The sequence below is a fragment of the Rattus norvegicus genome, chromosome 14 (genome assembly GCF_036323735.1).
Source record: "Rattus norvegicus strain BN/NHsdMcwi chromosome 14, GRCr8, whole genome shotgun sequence".
NCBI classification, from domain to species: domain Eukaryota; kingdom Metazoa; phylum Chordata; class Mammalia; order Rodentia; family Muridae; genus Rattus; species Rattus norvegicus.
In genome coordinates this window covers 81,307,489-81,324,459 of record NC_086032.1, presented here as the reverse complement: position 1 = coordinate 81,324,459, position 16,971 = coordinate 81,307,489, and the positions used below count along the sequence as shown (strand labels likewise).

Genomic DNA, 16,971 nt, shown 5'->3' with positions numbered 1-16,971 from the left:
TTACCGTGTCGTCTTGGGAAGCAGCGCTTTCTTGCCCACTCTGACTGGCCTCATCTTGCAGCTTCTGCAGCTTCCTAGGAATGGTGCCCCAGAAACATGCTGCCTCTCTCTCCTGCTGCTCCCAGAAAGCTTACACCCCTTGTCTGGCTTCCTATCTTCTCTCCAGTGTTAGAATGAGAAAGAACTTCAGGTATCTTCCAAGTCCCTTGGGGCCTCAGCTACTTGGTAGTTACTAAGTATCCTCAGTGCTTCTCTGGAAAGGCCCGGACTGTCCCATTCAGACTCCTGAATTCATCTGTCTCTCCTGCCACCTCTCCAATCTTTCTGATTCTGTTCTTCACTCTAGAGCCCATCCACAGCTTCATCATCTAAGTTTTCTGATTCCTGACATGCATGCACCTGGTAAGCCTGGCCTCCACAGTGCTTCCTCATCTCTGCAGCTCCGGTGTCTGTCTGTCCTCTCTGCCTACACATCACCTAACCTTCTACATGACTTCTCTACACTACTCCCATTCTACAAACTTCAGGATCCCTGAACTTCTTGGCTTTCGGGCAGGAAATTCCTCTGGTGTTTGTCATCCTGCTCTGTTTACACTATGAGCTGGAAGCCACCACTGCCACCATACTCCAGAGGGTCTCAGGCTTGCAGAGTTACAACCCCTTTGAATGGGAAGATCTCATCCTGGTGCTCCATAGGCAGGCCATCTGACTCGGATTTTAATAAGGATTTGCAACACAATAGGATCTGTGTGAACAAGCAGGCTCCAGCTCAGTCTGGAAATAGCATGGACAGGTGGAGAAAGTCACCTTTGAGCAGCGGGCTCAAAGCAGGTACCTAGCCAACACAGACCTTGATACCAAGTTCAAATCTAAGCTTCATAGGCTACCCCATCTCCTCCATTCTGGCTCCTAACATATTACATAGGAAGAAAAGCTTTCAAGTCCTGCTTGAAGAGTTTGTCTTTAAGCACAAAAACTGGAGCCTAAACCACAAAAGCTGCCCAACAGAGAATTATCTGTATTGTGTTGCTCCCACCACACAGACAAAAGCACTACAGCTTCCTGAGGTAGTTCTAACAAAGAAGCCCACCAGTTAGTTCTGTTAAACCAAGGTCATCCCAAACTTAAGAATCAATACGCAGCTAAAACACAGGCATACAATACCAGGTTTTCTGTTTCTTTCTTTTAAAAAAAAAAGTATTTAATATATATGAGTACAACGTAGCTGTCTTCAGACACACCAGAAGAGGGCATCAGATCCCATTAGAGGTAGCTATGAGCCACCATGTGGTTGCTGGGAATTGAACTCAGGACCTCTGGAAGAGCAGTCAGGGCTCTAAATCACTGAGTCATCTCTCCAGCCCCAGGTTTTCTGTTTCTTTTTTTAGTTTTCTCTCAAAAGAAGCATCTGAAAGCTAAGCACAATGGTACACACCTATAATCTCAGCTATTCAAGAGGGTAGGGTAGGAAAAGTATCAAGCCTAGTGACTGGAAACTGGCCTGGGCGGACAGAGATTTTCATCTCTTAAAATATAGATAGATACGAATATAGATAGATACAGGTATAAACAGGACTGGAGAGACGGCTCAGCAGTTAAGAGCATTCACCAATCTTCCAAAGAACCTGGGTTCTATTCCAATCACCCGCATGGCAGTTTACACAACTATTAACTCCAGTCCAGGAGTTCCAATGACTTCTTCTGGTCTATTCAGGGCACCAAGGATGCAACCGGTGCATATACAGACAGGCAGACAAAATGCTCTCACACATACAGATACATCTTTAAAACTACAACGCAGGAGGGGCAAGATGACTCAGTGAGTAAAAGGCTCACCTCCAGGTCTGACACCCTGAGTTTGATTCCCTAGGACTGAAATGTAGAGAACTGACTATTACGCCAGAGCTGGTCTTTGCCGCTGTGTGGGTTCTTCCTTTTCCCACCTTTTATCACCTCCCTCACCCCTGGTTTCATCCCCTATCACTAGATAGGAGAGAAAAAGGGGAGAGAGATCGTGCCCTAAATCGAGTTCTTTCCTTTCTTTGCTTGTAGCTGGTCTTTGCTACTTTGTGGGTTCTTCTTTTCCCACCCTTTATCCCCACACCCCCCATTTTTGGTTTTACCTCCTATCACTAGGTAAGAGAAAAAGGATAGAGGAGGGGGAGGAGGAAGGAGAGGGAGAGGGAGAGGAGAGAGAGAGAGATCTGAATCTAATTTATTTCTTCTTCTTTCTTCTTTGAGCATGACTACTAACAAACCACCCCTGGTCCTGAATTACCAACAACCAGTCACCTCCTCTTCTGGCTCTAACATCTACCCTCTGAAAAGTTCCCAGAGTTCCAAACGTCACACAGTCACAGAAACTATCTGCAGCTGGCAAAACCACACCTCTACCACAACGCAAGGAAAATCAGTCAGCTGCTAAAGACAGCCTGAAGCAGCACCATATCTCCACACCTGGGATTAAAATGAAAACGGTATTTCTGTGTGGGTTTTTGTTTTTGTTTTTCAGGACAAGTTTTCTCTGTGTGAAGCCCTGGCTGTTCTGAAACTGTCAGGCTGACCTAAAACTCAGAGAGATCCACATGCCTCTGTCTCCAGAATGCTAGGTTCAATGGCGTGTGCCACCATGATCAACTTATTTCTGGGTTTAAAAGAACCCAAAATTCCAGAATTGTCACTACACTATACTACATGTACATGTACATGTGTACATGCGTGCACACATACACACACACACCAAATAATTTTCAGGTAGAGCACTTGAAAAGTAACCAATAATCTGACTGCACATCAGTTATACCTGTCAAGTCATGAGCAGAGGCGTTAGAACATGCCTGAGACACCTACGCCCCTCTCAGGAAAAGCAGTCTATTACCACCTTGATAGTAGTCAGAAGCTGGGCAGCACAGACTAAAGTGAAAAGGGTACTCCATCTGCCAGGCTCTTAGAGACAAACCCCAAAGGCAGCATTCGAGAAGACACGTGACAGTGGCCTATATGTATGTGACGTCTAGCCAGAGCCACCTGATCAACCTGGAAGAGACCCTACACATGGGGCTATCCCACTAAGTTGCTGTGAATTCCACATCCCAGCAACCATGGACAAAAATCAATGACTAACACTATTTCCAGCTACCAATTGTGCAGGTAATTTGTTATGCTGCCATCATAGTCCAAACAATGACACTTAATCCACAGAACAGAGCAAATGCCCTGTTCTTCTCCTGGGGCCAGTCACCACTCCTGCAGGAAATCAGGGAAGATGGAGGGCTAGAATCTCATTGCCACACAAGGCGAGCAAATGAAGGCAGTGCAGACTACCAACTTAGATTGCTGTCCTTCTTTGGCAGTCACCGATAAGCTGGGGCTCAATCCTTTTTAAAGAAATGTTATATTTGGATGCCACGCTGATTCTGCAAGCCTGGAACAAAGCCTTGTTGGGTACCACAAAGTTGGTCTTACTGGCAAACTGCACAAGTGTTTTTGAAAACCATTTTCAAAACGAAACAGGAAAGACAGAACCTCCCCTGACATAAGAAATCAACATCTTGACAGTATTGAAACCCGTAACCAGTTGTTTGGACAGGAGGATGTTTATTTAAAGGTGTACAGGAGTAAAAGTCAATTCATGCTCTCCCTCACACTGACAAGCTAAAACAAAAAAGAAAAAAAAAATCACATTTTGGAATCAAGAGATGCCAAAAAGCATTTGACAAAATGCAGCAAACAACCTATTTGTGATAAACACACAGACAGACACACAGACAGAAAGAGACAAACAGACAGAGGCACACACACAAAGCAGTCAGGTGGTGGTGTACTCCTTTAGTCCCAGCACCTGAGGCACAGAGGCCAGAGCATCTCTGAGTCTACAGTGGCAGGCTGGTCTACAGAGTGAGTTCCAGGACAGCCAGGGCTACACAGAGAAACCCTATCTTAAAGAAGAAAATTAGTAAATAGACCGAAACAAACAATAAAACCTCACAGGAACAGATGAGCTAGGAATAGCTCAGGGGAAAAGCACACAAGAATCTGGGTTCCACTCCCTAGTACAAGGAGGGGGAAAAAAAGGGAAGAAAGGGGGTGTAAGAGGTGTTACTACGTGGGTGTAATAGTATCTCAGAGCGTCTCAGTGTTTTTTTTTGTTTTTTTGTTTGTTTGTTTGTTTGTTTGTTTGTTTTCGGAGCTGGGGACCGAACCCAGGGCCTTGAGAACCCAGGGCCTTGCACTTGCTAGGCAAGCGCTCTACCACTGAGCTAAATCCCCAACCCACTGAGCTAAATCCCCAACCTTCTTCTCAGTGTTATTACATCACCAGGACTCTTCCCTAATAAAATCAAAGAGGCTTTTGCAGCTCACCCTTTTGCTTTCCAGTTCATGAGGAGACGACCCCTCTCTTGGGCCTTGTAAAACCACAGCCTTTTCTTTCCCTCCTAGCACATGAGGACTGAACCTCCTTCTACAGGATCCCTTCCCTCCTATTCTACAAGAACATGGTCTTTCCCTCCCTTCCACAAGAGACATAACCTTCCCTTCTACCCTAGAAGAACAAGGTCTTCCCTGACTTCTACTACAGAACGACGTGGCCTTCCCCTCTCTTCTTATGAGAACACAACCTCTCCCTCCCTTCCCACATAAGGAAAAGCTTTCTCCTTCCGTTCTATCACAAAATGTCATGACTCTGTCTGTCCTTCCTTCCTAATGTGAGGACAGGCCCTCCCTTTCTTGTACCAGATAGACCCTGCCTTTCTCGCATCACAGTACATGACAACATGGCCTCCTCTATCACATGTGAAAGCATGGCCTCCTCCCCTCTCCCACCATAGGAGGGTAGTCTCCTCTCTCCAGTGCACATGAGCACATGGTCTTCTCCCTCCTACCACCTTAAGGGCAGCCTTGCTCCCGCTTTAAACCTCATAAGGCCATGGCCTTCTCCCTCCTGCATCATGACATGGCTTCCTCACTCGCACCTGGAGACAGTGCATCCTTCCTTCCATCGAGAAGATGCAATGGCAAGGCTTCATTTGGGGATGTGGGTCTGCCCTGCTGACTTCTTTGTTTTGAACTTCCCAGCCTCCAGAACTAGGAATATAAATTTGAATTCTTTATAATTACTCAGTATAATGTGCTTTACACAGATAGCTTGGTTTTCATTCAGGTTTCCCAACTCACTATTTAAGTTATTAGTATAATGTTAGAACAGGGCTTAGACGCAGACTCTGTAATCCCCCTCACCTGCTAAGCTCTTGTCCCTGAATAAGATAACTTAATATTAGAAACACTAATATGAAATTCTCTTTAGATAAGGTCTTGTCAACTGTAGATAGCAAGATCCCCACCCCCCATGAGAACTGGTCCTGTTCAAGTGCTCAAGAGAAACATGTTCAAGAATCTGGGCTGCTACCACAGAGACTGTCAGCATGAAGTCACTTCTTTGTGTCCAATCCCATTTAACATGGCTGTCCTTGCTCCAATCATGACTATGCAACGAAGTCCCCATAAAAAACACAAAAGACAGCCAGGCACATACCTTTAAACCCAGAACTCAAGAGGCAGAGGCAGAGGCAGAGGCAGAGGAAGAGGCAGAGGCAAGCGAGTTTCATGCCAACCTGGTCTACAGCAGGAGTTCCAAGACAGCCAGAGCTACAAAGCAAAATGCTGGGGGGTGTAGGGGGCAGACGTGGTGCCTTTAATCCCAGCATGTAAAAGGTAGACAGATGGATCTCTAAATTCGAGGTCATCCTGGTCTACACCAGGATGAAAATGAGACTCTGCTTAACAAAAAAAAAAATCGGGGTTGGGGATTTAGCTCAGCGGTAGAGCGCTTGCCTGGCGAACGCAAGGCCCTGGGTTCGGTCCCCAGCTCTGAAAAAAAGAAAAAAGAAAAAAAAAAATCAACCAACAAAAAACAAAAGAACAAAACCCAACAATTAACATTCCTAACTGACAGCCAAAAACTCAAATCGCTGAGACTTAAGCACAAATTGTCCCATCACCATCGGTTCTTCAATATCATGCTACAAGTTCTAGTTAGTTCTAATAAAGAAAGGAAAATAAAAGACCAACAGCTTAAGAAGAAATAGAAGCACAGGATCATCTACAGAAAAGAATCTGAAAGAATTAGCAAAGTAGCCCTGGAGTAGCATCTGGCTAGAGGCCTGGCTCAGTGGTTAAGAGTCTTTGTTGCTCTTGCACAGAAGTAGAGTTCAACCTCCAGCACCCAGATGTTGGCTCCAAAGCATTCACAACTCCAATTCCAGAGAGCCTGACATCCCCTTCTGACTTCTGCAGGCACCAGGCACACATGTCGTGCACATACATACATGCAGGCAAAACACTCAAAACATAAAAATACATAACATTTTTTTTTCTAAAGAAACATTAAAAAAAAAAAAAAAGTCCAGCATCAACTGTAACAAATGTCACACTAATAGGGATATTGATAACAGCATAGACTAAGTAAGGGGAGGAAAGAGAGCAAAATTTCCTGTAAACCTAAAACTGCTCCCAAAAATAAAGGATTACCAGACACCATAGTGTACACCTATGACTGCAGCATTTGAAAGGCAGAGGCAAGAGGTTTCCCATTTTCAGGCCAGCCTGTGCTACACGGGGATACCATGTCTCAAAAACAGTAAGTTTGTTTTACTCCCCCCACCCCCACCCCCACCCCCAACCCCACCCCCAAGCTCAGGGCCTTGCGCTCTACCCTAGGCAAGTGCTCTACGGCTGAGCTAAATCCTCAACCCAGTAAGTTTGTTTTGTTTTGTGAGACAAGAGTTTCTTTGTATAGCCCTGGCTGTCCTGGAATTCACTCTGCATATCAGGCTGATCTAGAACTCACAGAGAGCTGCCTGCCTCTGCCTCCTAAGTGCTGGCATTGAGGTGTCTGTCACTTGGGAAGTACCTTTACTTAATTTAAAAAAAAAAAAAAAAAAAAAAAAAACAACTTTTTTCAGTGCTTCCAAAGTACCAGTGGGAAAAAAACCTAAGGATTTTCTTCACTCTATACATTCTTAGACTGGAGCTCTTGATATTCCTGAACCCTGAGCATACCCCCCCCCCTCTCTCTGTGTGTGTACAAAATCTCTGTAACTTTAAGTTGGAAATACAACTACCTTTAAAAAAAAAGTCGATGCCTTTAGTCCCAGTACCTCAGAGGCAGAGCAGATGGTTCTCTGAGAAACCATGTCTTGAATAACCACAAAAAAATTTTTAAAAAAGGAAAGAAAGAAAGAAAGAAAAAAGAAAAAAAGGATTGTTTGGGCACCAGGGATAATAGCTCAGTGGTTAAAAGCGCTGACTACTCTTGCAAAGGACCTGTTAGATCCCCAGCAACCACATGATGTCTCATAACCATCTGTAACTCCAGTTCTGTGGGACCAACACCCTCTTCTCTCCTCAAAGGACACCCGCCAAGCATGCACATGATGAAGACACACAATCAGGCAAAACACTCATCCATTCACGTGAAAAAAATGTTTAAAAAAAAATCTTCTATGGTTGTCAAATCCAACCTAAGGGAAGGAAAACTGAAAGGCCATGTACGTTGGTATGGCTCCATCCAAGCCGCAAGCTCGCATACCAGAGGAAAAAGTTCGAGAAGCAAGATCTAAGCTCCAGGGGTCAGCTAGCAGGGATGGGACTTGCTATCCCCAATACACAAAGAGAAGTAAGGAGAGGAACAAGGTGTCGGAAGGAGTCATCTGAAAGAACTACCACATGCAGTCCTGCACTAACCAAACCTGTGTAAAGAAGTCTGCTCTTCCTAATCAGTTTCGATTTCCATCCTGAATAGTCAGAATTTGGAAAAACTACCCTCAGTCCTACCTTCTAAGAGATGCTGATCTTCCCTTCCAAGACCCACTTTCATAAGATGACCAAATATGTATTTGAAGAGGCAGCATCAGTAAGCACAAGTCAAATTTCTTAAAGTAAAAACTAAAGCACACGCTTGAAGTCAAACTAATCCATTTCAAAATTCTGAGCTGAGACATCAGTATAAACTTAAGTAGTGGGACTGGAGGTTGTAGGTCCAGGGTTAGAGTCCCAACAAAAAAAAAGTTACGGAAGCTTAGAATCATACTTAAAGATATATCTAATGATTAAATAATTTGAAGTGCAGAAAGATTAAGCTGTGATTTTAATTTGGAGCGATACATCGCAGATCTTAAGTTTAAGGGAAAATAAAATGCAACGTACAAAGGCAATATAGCCATTCGGAGCGATAAAATACACTTTGAACATCGCACATCCCATCCTCCACACAGGAAGTCTTAAAGGGACTTACACACCCTTCAGTCTACGCAGAAAAGTGGCTTCGGAATACACTTCCAAGTCACCTTCCACAGGACGTCGGGGAGGATCTGCTCTTGGGATTCTCTTAAGGGACCATCATATCTCGTCAAACTTCCTGCTTCCTGAGTACAAAATAACAATCACTGAGTCTCAACAGCAGCAGGCTCACAGGCCCACGGGCTCAGCATGGCGACAACAGGTCTCAAAGTCGACCTGAAAAGTGATTCAACAAGTGGCAGCGCGCCCCAGGCGCAGCGGGCAGGCCTTACCGCCCGGCGTGCAGGAGCGCGCACAACAGGAGTGCTTGGGGCCTGGCCTAATTGGAGGGGTCCCGGGACTCGCCACGAGTTCGGGGAGCTGGGGCGCAGGGAACTCAGGGGAGCTGGGGCCCAGGGTTCTTTGAGATGCTGGGTCCCGGAGGACCTTAGGATGTCGGGGACACGGGACACAAGGACAGTGCTGGGCCCGGGGCGCGCGGGGACCTTAAGGTGCTGAGGTGCCGGCCGGACCTAGAGGGTGTTCCGCGCGCTGTGGCGATGCACCCGGCTCTCGACGTGCGGCTGCGCGGCGCCGGCCGACGTACGGAGATTCCGGGCTTACAGCGCAAGGACACGGCGTTCCGGTGGATGGAGCTCTTAGCGATGGGCAGGCGAACGACGGCACAGAGCAATGTCCGCGCGACGGGTGAGCACCGGGCTCCGTAGCTGGGGCAAGGCGCCGGCCGCGCAGGCCGCGCTCCGCGCATGGGGACCGTGCGCCTCAGCCACCGCGGAACAAAACCGCAGCCGACGCCCCGCCCCCTCCGGATCCCCTCATTGGCCGCTGTGCCGCTACCACCGCCCCGAGCCGTCAGCCGTCCGTTCGCGCACCCGCCCGCGGAAGCCGCCGCAAGCAATCAACCCTCAGCCGCGCCGCTAGACGGGCGACGTCACTGCCCGGCTTGTTGTGGGCGTGGCCTCGGGACGCACGCTCCCATTCCTCTCACTCCCTCCACGAGTCCGGTGCGCCGCTGCTGGCCCCGCCCCCTTGTGTGAGCTGGCGCGCGCCGGGTGTGACGTTAACCTACGGGTGTCGGCGGGGAGGCGAAGGCTGGCTGTAGTGCCTACCGGCAGAGCTCCAGTGGCTCCCAGATTCCAAAGCCCAATGCGACCACCTTCATCTCCCTGCCTTTCTTTTCTTTTCTTTTTTTTTATAACAAGGTCTCAGTATGAAGCTCGGACTGTAGACCAGGATGGCTTCGAACTCCTATAGATCCTTCTGCCTCTGTCTTCCGAGCCCTGGAATTAAAGGCAGGCGCCACCAACGCCCAGCTTCCCGTCTTTTGAGGGTAATTTGTCTTTGGGCAAGTCCCTGCCCTATGGGGTCTCATTTCTGGACCTACAGTGTGATTGGAAGGCACTTTTGTGCACTTGAACACTGAAGGTGGGTGCTCATTCTACCGGTGGGTGTGACTGGGATGGACCACTTCCCAGGGTGCTGGGGGGGGGGGCAGCAAAAATGCCTGTTGACTTGGCTAGGAATAGGCTGTAATTCCACATGCTTGTAATCTATAGACAACCTTGTTCCCAAACAACAAGAAGTAAAAAAGGTTGCAGGGTTAGGTACAGGGTTAGGTTATGTACAAAATGGAGTAGTTCTGAAAGCATCTGGAATAAGACCTAAAAAGGAAGACATTAGAAAGCCACTGGGTATTCCTGGGGCTGATACTAGGCATACCAGGAGTCAGGCCAGGCCACCACAGGTTATGGGCCCAGAAGCCCAATCCTGTACATGCTCAGCCAACCGGGGCCAGGAGTGCCCTCACCTGCTGCACGACCTGCTACAGACCCTTAATATCCTCCAGGTTTCTTGAGGACAGGGGACTTGTGACCTGGATCACAGCAGGCAGGGGCCAGATAAGGACTGAGACATCTGGCAGGCACCAGTGCCTAAGAGGAACTCTGCCCAGAACAGTCCTCATCTCCTCTCCCTGGGCAGATCTGGACCTATGGTGGCCTTCTCAAATCACCACGGTCACCTTGTGTTTCCCAAGCCCTGTGGCTGATTAAGTTACATGCGCCACACCGCTCAGCTGTATTTGAGTAATTCCTAAAGGCTTTCAATGTGTGCCCTTTTAGGGAAATGTTCGGTTAGTCGATGGATTCACATAAAACCAACAAGTATTTCAAACTCTCCTACAGATCAGATTGCAGGGAGTGGCCTGTAGGCCAGCCGTGGTGTTTCACTCAATGTTGGATGGTCCACTTAGGCCACATTTTGGTGACGCTGAGGACAGGAGCTGGCAACACAGTGTTTATCAAGGTGACCAGCTGAGGGAAGGTATTAAAATCATCCTCATTCACAGATAAGCTGCGACTCCACCAGGGGGCTGATTTCCCTCCAGGATGGGGAGTAGCAATGTCACCAGCCTGCCTCCTCAATGCTTGCCTTCATCTCCCTCTGATAAACATGCCTTCACTGGGCCATGCTAAGGGGAAGGACCGTGATGGTCTAACTCCAAAAGTCCACTACTCAATGGTATACTACTAGAGCATTGGAACAACTCGGATTACTCCAGTACGTAAGTTTGCTGGCACAGCTTCAAGTAAGGATGGGTTCCAGAGGAGCACACCTGTGACTATCATAGCCCACCTCAACTCACCCCAACAGATCCTAGCTCACCTTGGTCCACACAAGCTTACTTATCCCAGTACAGCTCAGCAATCCCAACACAGTACCACCTTAATACACCCAAATCATAGCCACAGACTCTAGCATATCCCAACACACGTAAGCACAGGGTCTAAATGCCACAGTGTGAAGAAAGGCCTCAGGCTACTGGACATTGCCCCTGCCTCCTATCTGAGGCTACGCAGACCAGAGGAGACATAGTGAGCTGACAAGTACCCCAAGTACATGACATCTGTGTGCCAAACCAGCTAGCCAGTGCTACCCTCCACATAATGACTGTCACCTGCACCAGATATATCTGGGTTAATATGCAAATAACCCATGCACCAGTCTGATATATCTGGACTATGCAAAGAGCCCGTGCAGACTTCTGTCCAAAGATGCTGAATTTTCTACATGACAGTAACTTTATTATTCAGTGGTTTTGCCATAAAAAAAGAGAAAAAAAAACTGCTACAAGCAGATATTCACTCAACAGAAACAATTAACAAATATGCTTGGACTCCTTACACTCTGGAGGCTAAGGAAAGAGGACTGTAAATTCAAGGCCAACCTAGCTACAGAACAAGACCCAATCTCACAAAATAACATGCAGAACTTCTAGAAACTATTCTCCTGTGGCTCTGAGGCCAGCAGTTGTAAAATGGAGTTGTCCCAGAGTTGCACTCCCACAGGTCCTTCTTGCTTTTTCCAGCTTCTTGTGTCCCTGCCACTTCAGTCTCTGACTCCTCTCCTCTGTGACACTTCTCTTTGGAACTGTTTTTTTCTTTTCCTCTTTGATATTTTTAATTTTTAAAAATTACTTTATGCATCTGAGTGTTTTCCCTGCATGTATGCAGGGAACAGAAGAGGGTGTCATATCCCCTGAGACTGGAGTTATAGAGGGTGTGAGCCACCATTTGAGCACTGAGACTCTTACCTGGGTCCTCTGCAAGAGTACTCCTAACTGATGAGCCAACTCTCCAGCCCCTGTGGCATTTTTTAAGGACACTAGTGATTGGATTTGAGGGGTCATCTGTGTAACTCAACACTTTCAAGCTCCTTAGGGACATTGCAGAATCCCTTTCCCCAAACACAGCATGAATCTAAAAACCAGTCCCTCCAGATTGTTTAGCAAGTGATCCCCAGCCGGTGCTGCTATTTTGGGAGGCCATGGAACCTGTGGAACACGTGGCCCAGCTGGCAGACACGGGCAATATCTGAAGGATACAACCCACATTCTGGCCTAGTATCTGCTCCATGATCTGCAGAGTTTGGTCCAACTGACAAGGACAGAGCTGAACATCCACCATCCCTGTCCTGTCATGAAAGACTACCCTCTGAAACTGTTGAGCCAAGAGAAATCTCCTTTGCGCGCGCGCGCGCGTGTGTGTGTGTGTGTGTGTGTGTGTGTGTGTGTGTGTGTGTGTGTGTGGCTTTTCAAAGACTTCTGTACTTTATTGGATACAGTCGTGACGGCTATTCTTGCTCAACTTAATTACATAAGGAATTAACTAAAACCCAAACGGCTGGTACACCTGCGAGGGACTTTTCTTAATTAAATCATTTGGAGTGGGAAGACCCACTTTTTTTTTCTTTTCTTTTTTTTTTTTTTGAGATTTATTTATTTATTTTATGTATGTGAGTACACTATCACTGTCTTCAGACACACCAGAAGAGGGCATCAGATCTCATTACAAATGGTTGTGAGCCACCATGTGGCTGCTGGGATTTGAACTCAGGACCTCTGGAAGAGCAGTCAGTGCTCTTAACCACTGAGCCATCTCTCCAGCCCAAGACCCATTTTTTTTTTTTTTTTTTGGTTCTTTTTTTCGGAGCTGGGGACCGAACCCAGGGCCAAGACCCACTTTTAATCCAGATTGTTGGAACTGGGAAGACACACCATTAATCTGGGTCACACCTTCTGCAGCCTACGTAGAGGACATAGAAGGAAGCTTGCCCTCTGCCTGATTGCTCTGTATGTTAAGTCCATCCCTATATTGATGAAGAGACTACTTCTTTGTGATTCTCGTGTATACAGAAGACCAGCTGAGACATCTAGCCTTGTGGACTGAACACTGTACTAGATTCTTGGATCTTTCATTGACAGACAGTCACTTTTGAACTACATTTTGGACCACAGCCTGTAAGCCATTCTAATAAATACCCCAACAGACAGACAGACAGAGATTGATACTATCAGTTCTGTTCCTCTAGAGAACCCTGACTAATAGAACGGTTATAAACAGTTGTGAGGTGCCAGGTGGGTACTGAGAATTGAACTCTAGTCCTTTGGAAGAGTAGCCAGTTCTCTTAACTGTCGAGCCCTGTCTCTCTAGCCCAAATCTCCTCTTTTAAATTGGTTTGTCAATTATTTTGTCACCAGGGAAGTAACATACCAAATAAAGGCTTCAGTCACAAGATACCTTTTGGCATGTAACAAATTCTGGATATCCAAAAAGAATCCAGGAGATAGGTCAGAGGTCATAAAGGCAGGTCTAGGGAATACATAGAGTCAAGACAGTTTACAGAACATTTTCTTTTTTTTTTTAAAGATTTATTATATACACTGTAGCTATCTTCAGACACACCAGAAGACATCGGATCCCCATTACAGATGGTTGTGAGCCACCATGTGGTTGCTGGGGTTTGAACTCAGGACCTTTGGAAGAGCAGTCAGTGCTCTTCACCTCTGAGCCACCTCTCCAGCCCTCACAGAGCAGTTTCAACTGCAGGAGAAACCACAGGGGAAAGGCTCTGCCCCAGCTTCCTGCTATTACCAGCTCCAAGGGGACCGGAGGCAAAGCAGCTGGTGGTGAGAGACACCACCCACCCGCACAAGAGGCCACGCCCACAAGAGGCCACGCCTAGTCTTCCTAGCCTTCCTCTCCTTCCTTTGATATGCTTTCCAGGGTCTAAATCATTCAGGGACCAAAGAGACCAACCACCGATTACACTGGCTAGCCCAGAACTGTGTAGACTCAAACTCAGAGATCCGGCTGCCTCTGCTTCCCAGTCTCACTACGTTTTGTTTTTTAATTTTATAAGTTTGTCTGTACGCACACATGTGCACTACACGCATGCCTGGTGCTCACGGTGGTTAGTAGAGGGTAACTTCCCCTGGAATTGGAGTGAAGATGGTTGTGAGCACTCATGCGGATGCTGACTTTCTTTAAGCAGGTGCAGACGGGTGGTAGTGGCACAGGAGCAAACCCCTTATACAGTGGAAGCCTGTTTACAGGGGTTGGTTAGCACATTACCTCAGATTGGATGGTGAGTGCTCATAGCACCAAGGTCTCTGAAGACAAAGCACATTAAGGAGGCGTGGAGAGTGCTACTCACACTACTTCACAATTCAGTGTTCTAAGTTCAGGAGCATGGGGTCTCAGAGGCACCAGTGTAACATTATTATCACCCCATAGCATTCACTTTCCCATTTAATTCGTGGGACCTCCCAGGAGGGGGAGATTCTATTACTGTGCCAGCTTTATACATGTAGTTCTGAAGACAAGCTGGGCAGTCGTAAGGACACAGGACGGGCAGCGGAGGAAAGATCTCACCAAAAGCTCCCTTGTATGACAGGCCACAGACACTACTGAGACTGGGTTTAATGAATCTGAAACTTACCTAGACCTTCTGCTCCTGAGCCCACACCTCTCAAGTGCTGGTATTACAGACATGAAGCACCATCCCCAGCTTTCTTAGACAGCTTTGAAGTATGGCTTTTTTTTTTTTCAAGATTTATTTTACGCATATCAGTGCACAATTGCTGTCTTCATTCACAACAGAAGAGGACATCAGAACCCATTACAGATGGTTGTGAGCCACCATGTGGTTGCTGGGATTTGAACTCAGAACCTCTGGAAGAGCAGTCAGTGCTCTTAACTGCTGAGCCATCTCTCCAGCCCCCAAAGTATGGCTTTTATAAAGTGGCTATGTCTAAAGTCTGAATATTAAAAACCAAATAGCAGGGACTGAAAAGGTGGCTCAATGTTAGGAGCAGTGGCTGCTCTTGCAGAGGATCCAAGTTTAGTTCCCAGTACTCAACATGGCAAGTAGCTCACAGTCATCTTTAACTCCAGTTCCAGAGAACCTCTTCTGGCCTCTGAGTGTGCTGTAATCATGTGGTATACAGACATACATGCAGTACATATGATAAAGCAGTAATTTTACAAAGAAAACAAAAAAAAACTTCAATATTTTTTTTTAACTTTTTTTTAACCGAACCCAGGGCCTTGCACTTGCTAGGCAGGTGCTCTACCACTGAGCTAAATCCCCAACCCAACGTTCAGCGTTCTCAAATATTTGAGAATATGCAGAGTGCACCAGTGTAGATTCAAAGTCGTCAAGCTCTCATGCCAACTTACAAGGGATGTCATTTGTCCGGCCAATGACATATCCATGCCAATGGATAAACATCCACTTGTCCAAGCCAATGACAATATGTCCTGCCAATGACAGGGAGGACCCTGGGCCCCATGAGCTTACCAGACCTGCCCAGAGCTCAGAAACTCCTTAGGTTCAGGCAGAGTTGATTACTTGCCTTCGAGTCTCAGCTGACAACCTCCTACCAAAGAGACAAGTTCGCAATTCAGCAGCAGAACTGCTAAAAAGACAGGATCCTGACAGCAGCCAGAAACAAGGACAGCTTCACAACAAAGAGCACCAGCCAGAGGCTGTGGGATGACAACCCTGATAAGCTGACCCATCTACCCTGAGACGCATAGGGAGAGATAGCAATCAGCCTAGGACTGTGAAGAATTAATCATGCTGGTACCAGCTTAATTTAGTTCTGACACTTCTTGGCTCTATGTTGAACAGTCAAGGCAACCAGAGCCAGCGATATGGCTCAGTGGGTAAAGGCACTTGCTGCTCAGGCCTGATGACCGAGTTCAATCTCAAGAACACAGTGTGAAAGGAGAGAATCCACCTCTGAAAGTTCTTCCTGACCTCCACATGCACACAATGGCACATGTTTATAGAGTGTACACAGTAAAAGGATAACTCAGTCCCTAGCTTACTGGTTATTTTAAAATAGGAATTCATATAGGAAATACTAGATTATAGTACCAGCACTGAGAAGCAGGGCCTGAACCCTATTTTTCTTGCTGTTTAAGAGCATTCAAAAAATTTAGAGCCAGGTATAAAGCTATGCCCTTTAAGGAGGTGGATTGATGTGAGTTTGAGGTCAGCCTGATCTTTCTAGACTATCAAGGCAGCCAGAGCTATCTAGGGAGATCCTGTGTTTAAAAAAACAATGAGGGGTTGGGGATTTAGCTCAGTGGTAGAGTGCTTGCCTAGGAAGCGCAAGGCCCTGGGTTCGGTCCCCAGCTCCGGAAAAAAAAAAAAAAAAAAAAAAAAAAAAAAGAACCAAAAAAAAAAAAAAAACAAAACAATGGGGTGGGGTGTGTTTCTAGAACTCAAAGTGAGTCTCAGACAGTGCTAGACTTCAGTCATCCCTGGGCTCTGGGTTTCCCTGGCTGCCCATCCCACTCAGAGTAAAGCAGGGGCCACCTTGCTGAGGCTGGCTGGTCATCAGGTGGGAATGTAGCAAGTCACAAGTATGAGCTCCTGTGCTCCTTTGCAAGCTAAAGACCTGGTGGGTGACAAGCCTGTCTGCCTCCACAAGTCACAGCTTACATACTAGAAGAGACATGCTCTGTGGTGGCCAGCCCCCCAAAACTCTGCAATCTTGAAATCCCATCAGCACATACCATGAAAGCAGTCCTAAGCAGGGCTCAGCTCTTCCCCATGGGTCAGGCTCCACGCTCCAGATGGCTGGGTATACCCTCTTGTCCATGGAGAATCACCTGTGTGCTCTGGATTCTCAAGCCTGCTTCCTGTTTATAAGATCCCCAAGCCTAAAAGGTTGATTTCACTTCCACTGCCCATTCTCATCACTCCAGCTTGGAATATGTCTGCCAAACTATCAAAATGTCTTTAAAGATTTATTATTATATTTATTTTTAATATTTATTTATTATATATGAGTACACTGTAGCTGTCTTCAGACACACCAGA

At 46.7% G+C, this 16,971-nt stretch overlaps 1 protein-coding gene across 16 annotated transcripts in view; it reads right to left on the bottom strand.

Annotated features, from left to right (window-relative positions):
- Positions 1–16,333, bottom strand: part of Fam53a (family with sequence similarity 53, member A) — a 40,804-nt gene extending 24,471 nt beyond the window's left edge. For 3 of the 16 annotated variants that reach the window (XM_039091984.2, XM_006251262.5, XM_063273164.1), the window contains exons 1-2: positions 8,811–16,333; positions 8,298–8,423 (exon numbers count right to left, since the gene is read on the bottom strand). The gene's annotated coding sequence lies outside the window, so the exon portion shown is untranslated. Of the gene's footprint in view, positions 1–4,973; positions 5,086–5,533; positions 5,869–8,293; positions 8,424–8,783 lie in introns of all 16 variants that reach the window. The other 13 variants (XM_063273163.1, XM_006251268.5, XM_063273160.1 and 10 more) reach the window with 12 other exon arrangements.
- Positions 16,334–16,971: the final 638 nt, after the last annotated feature.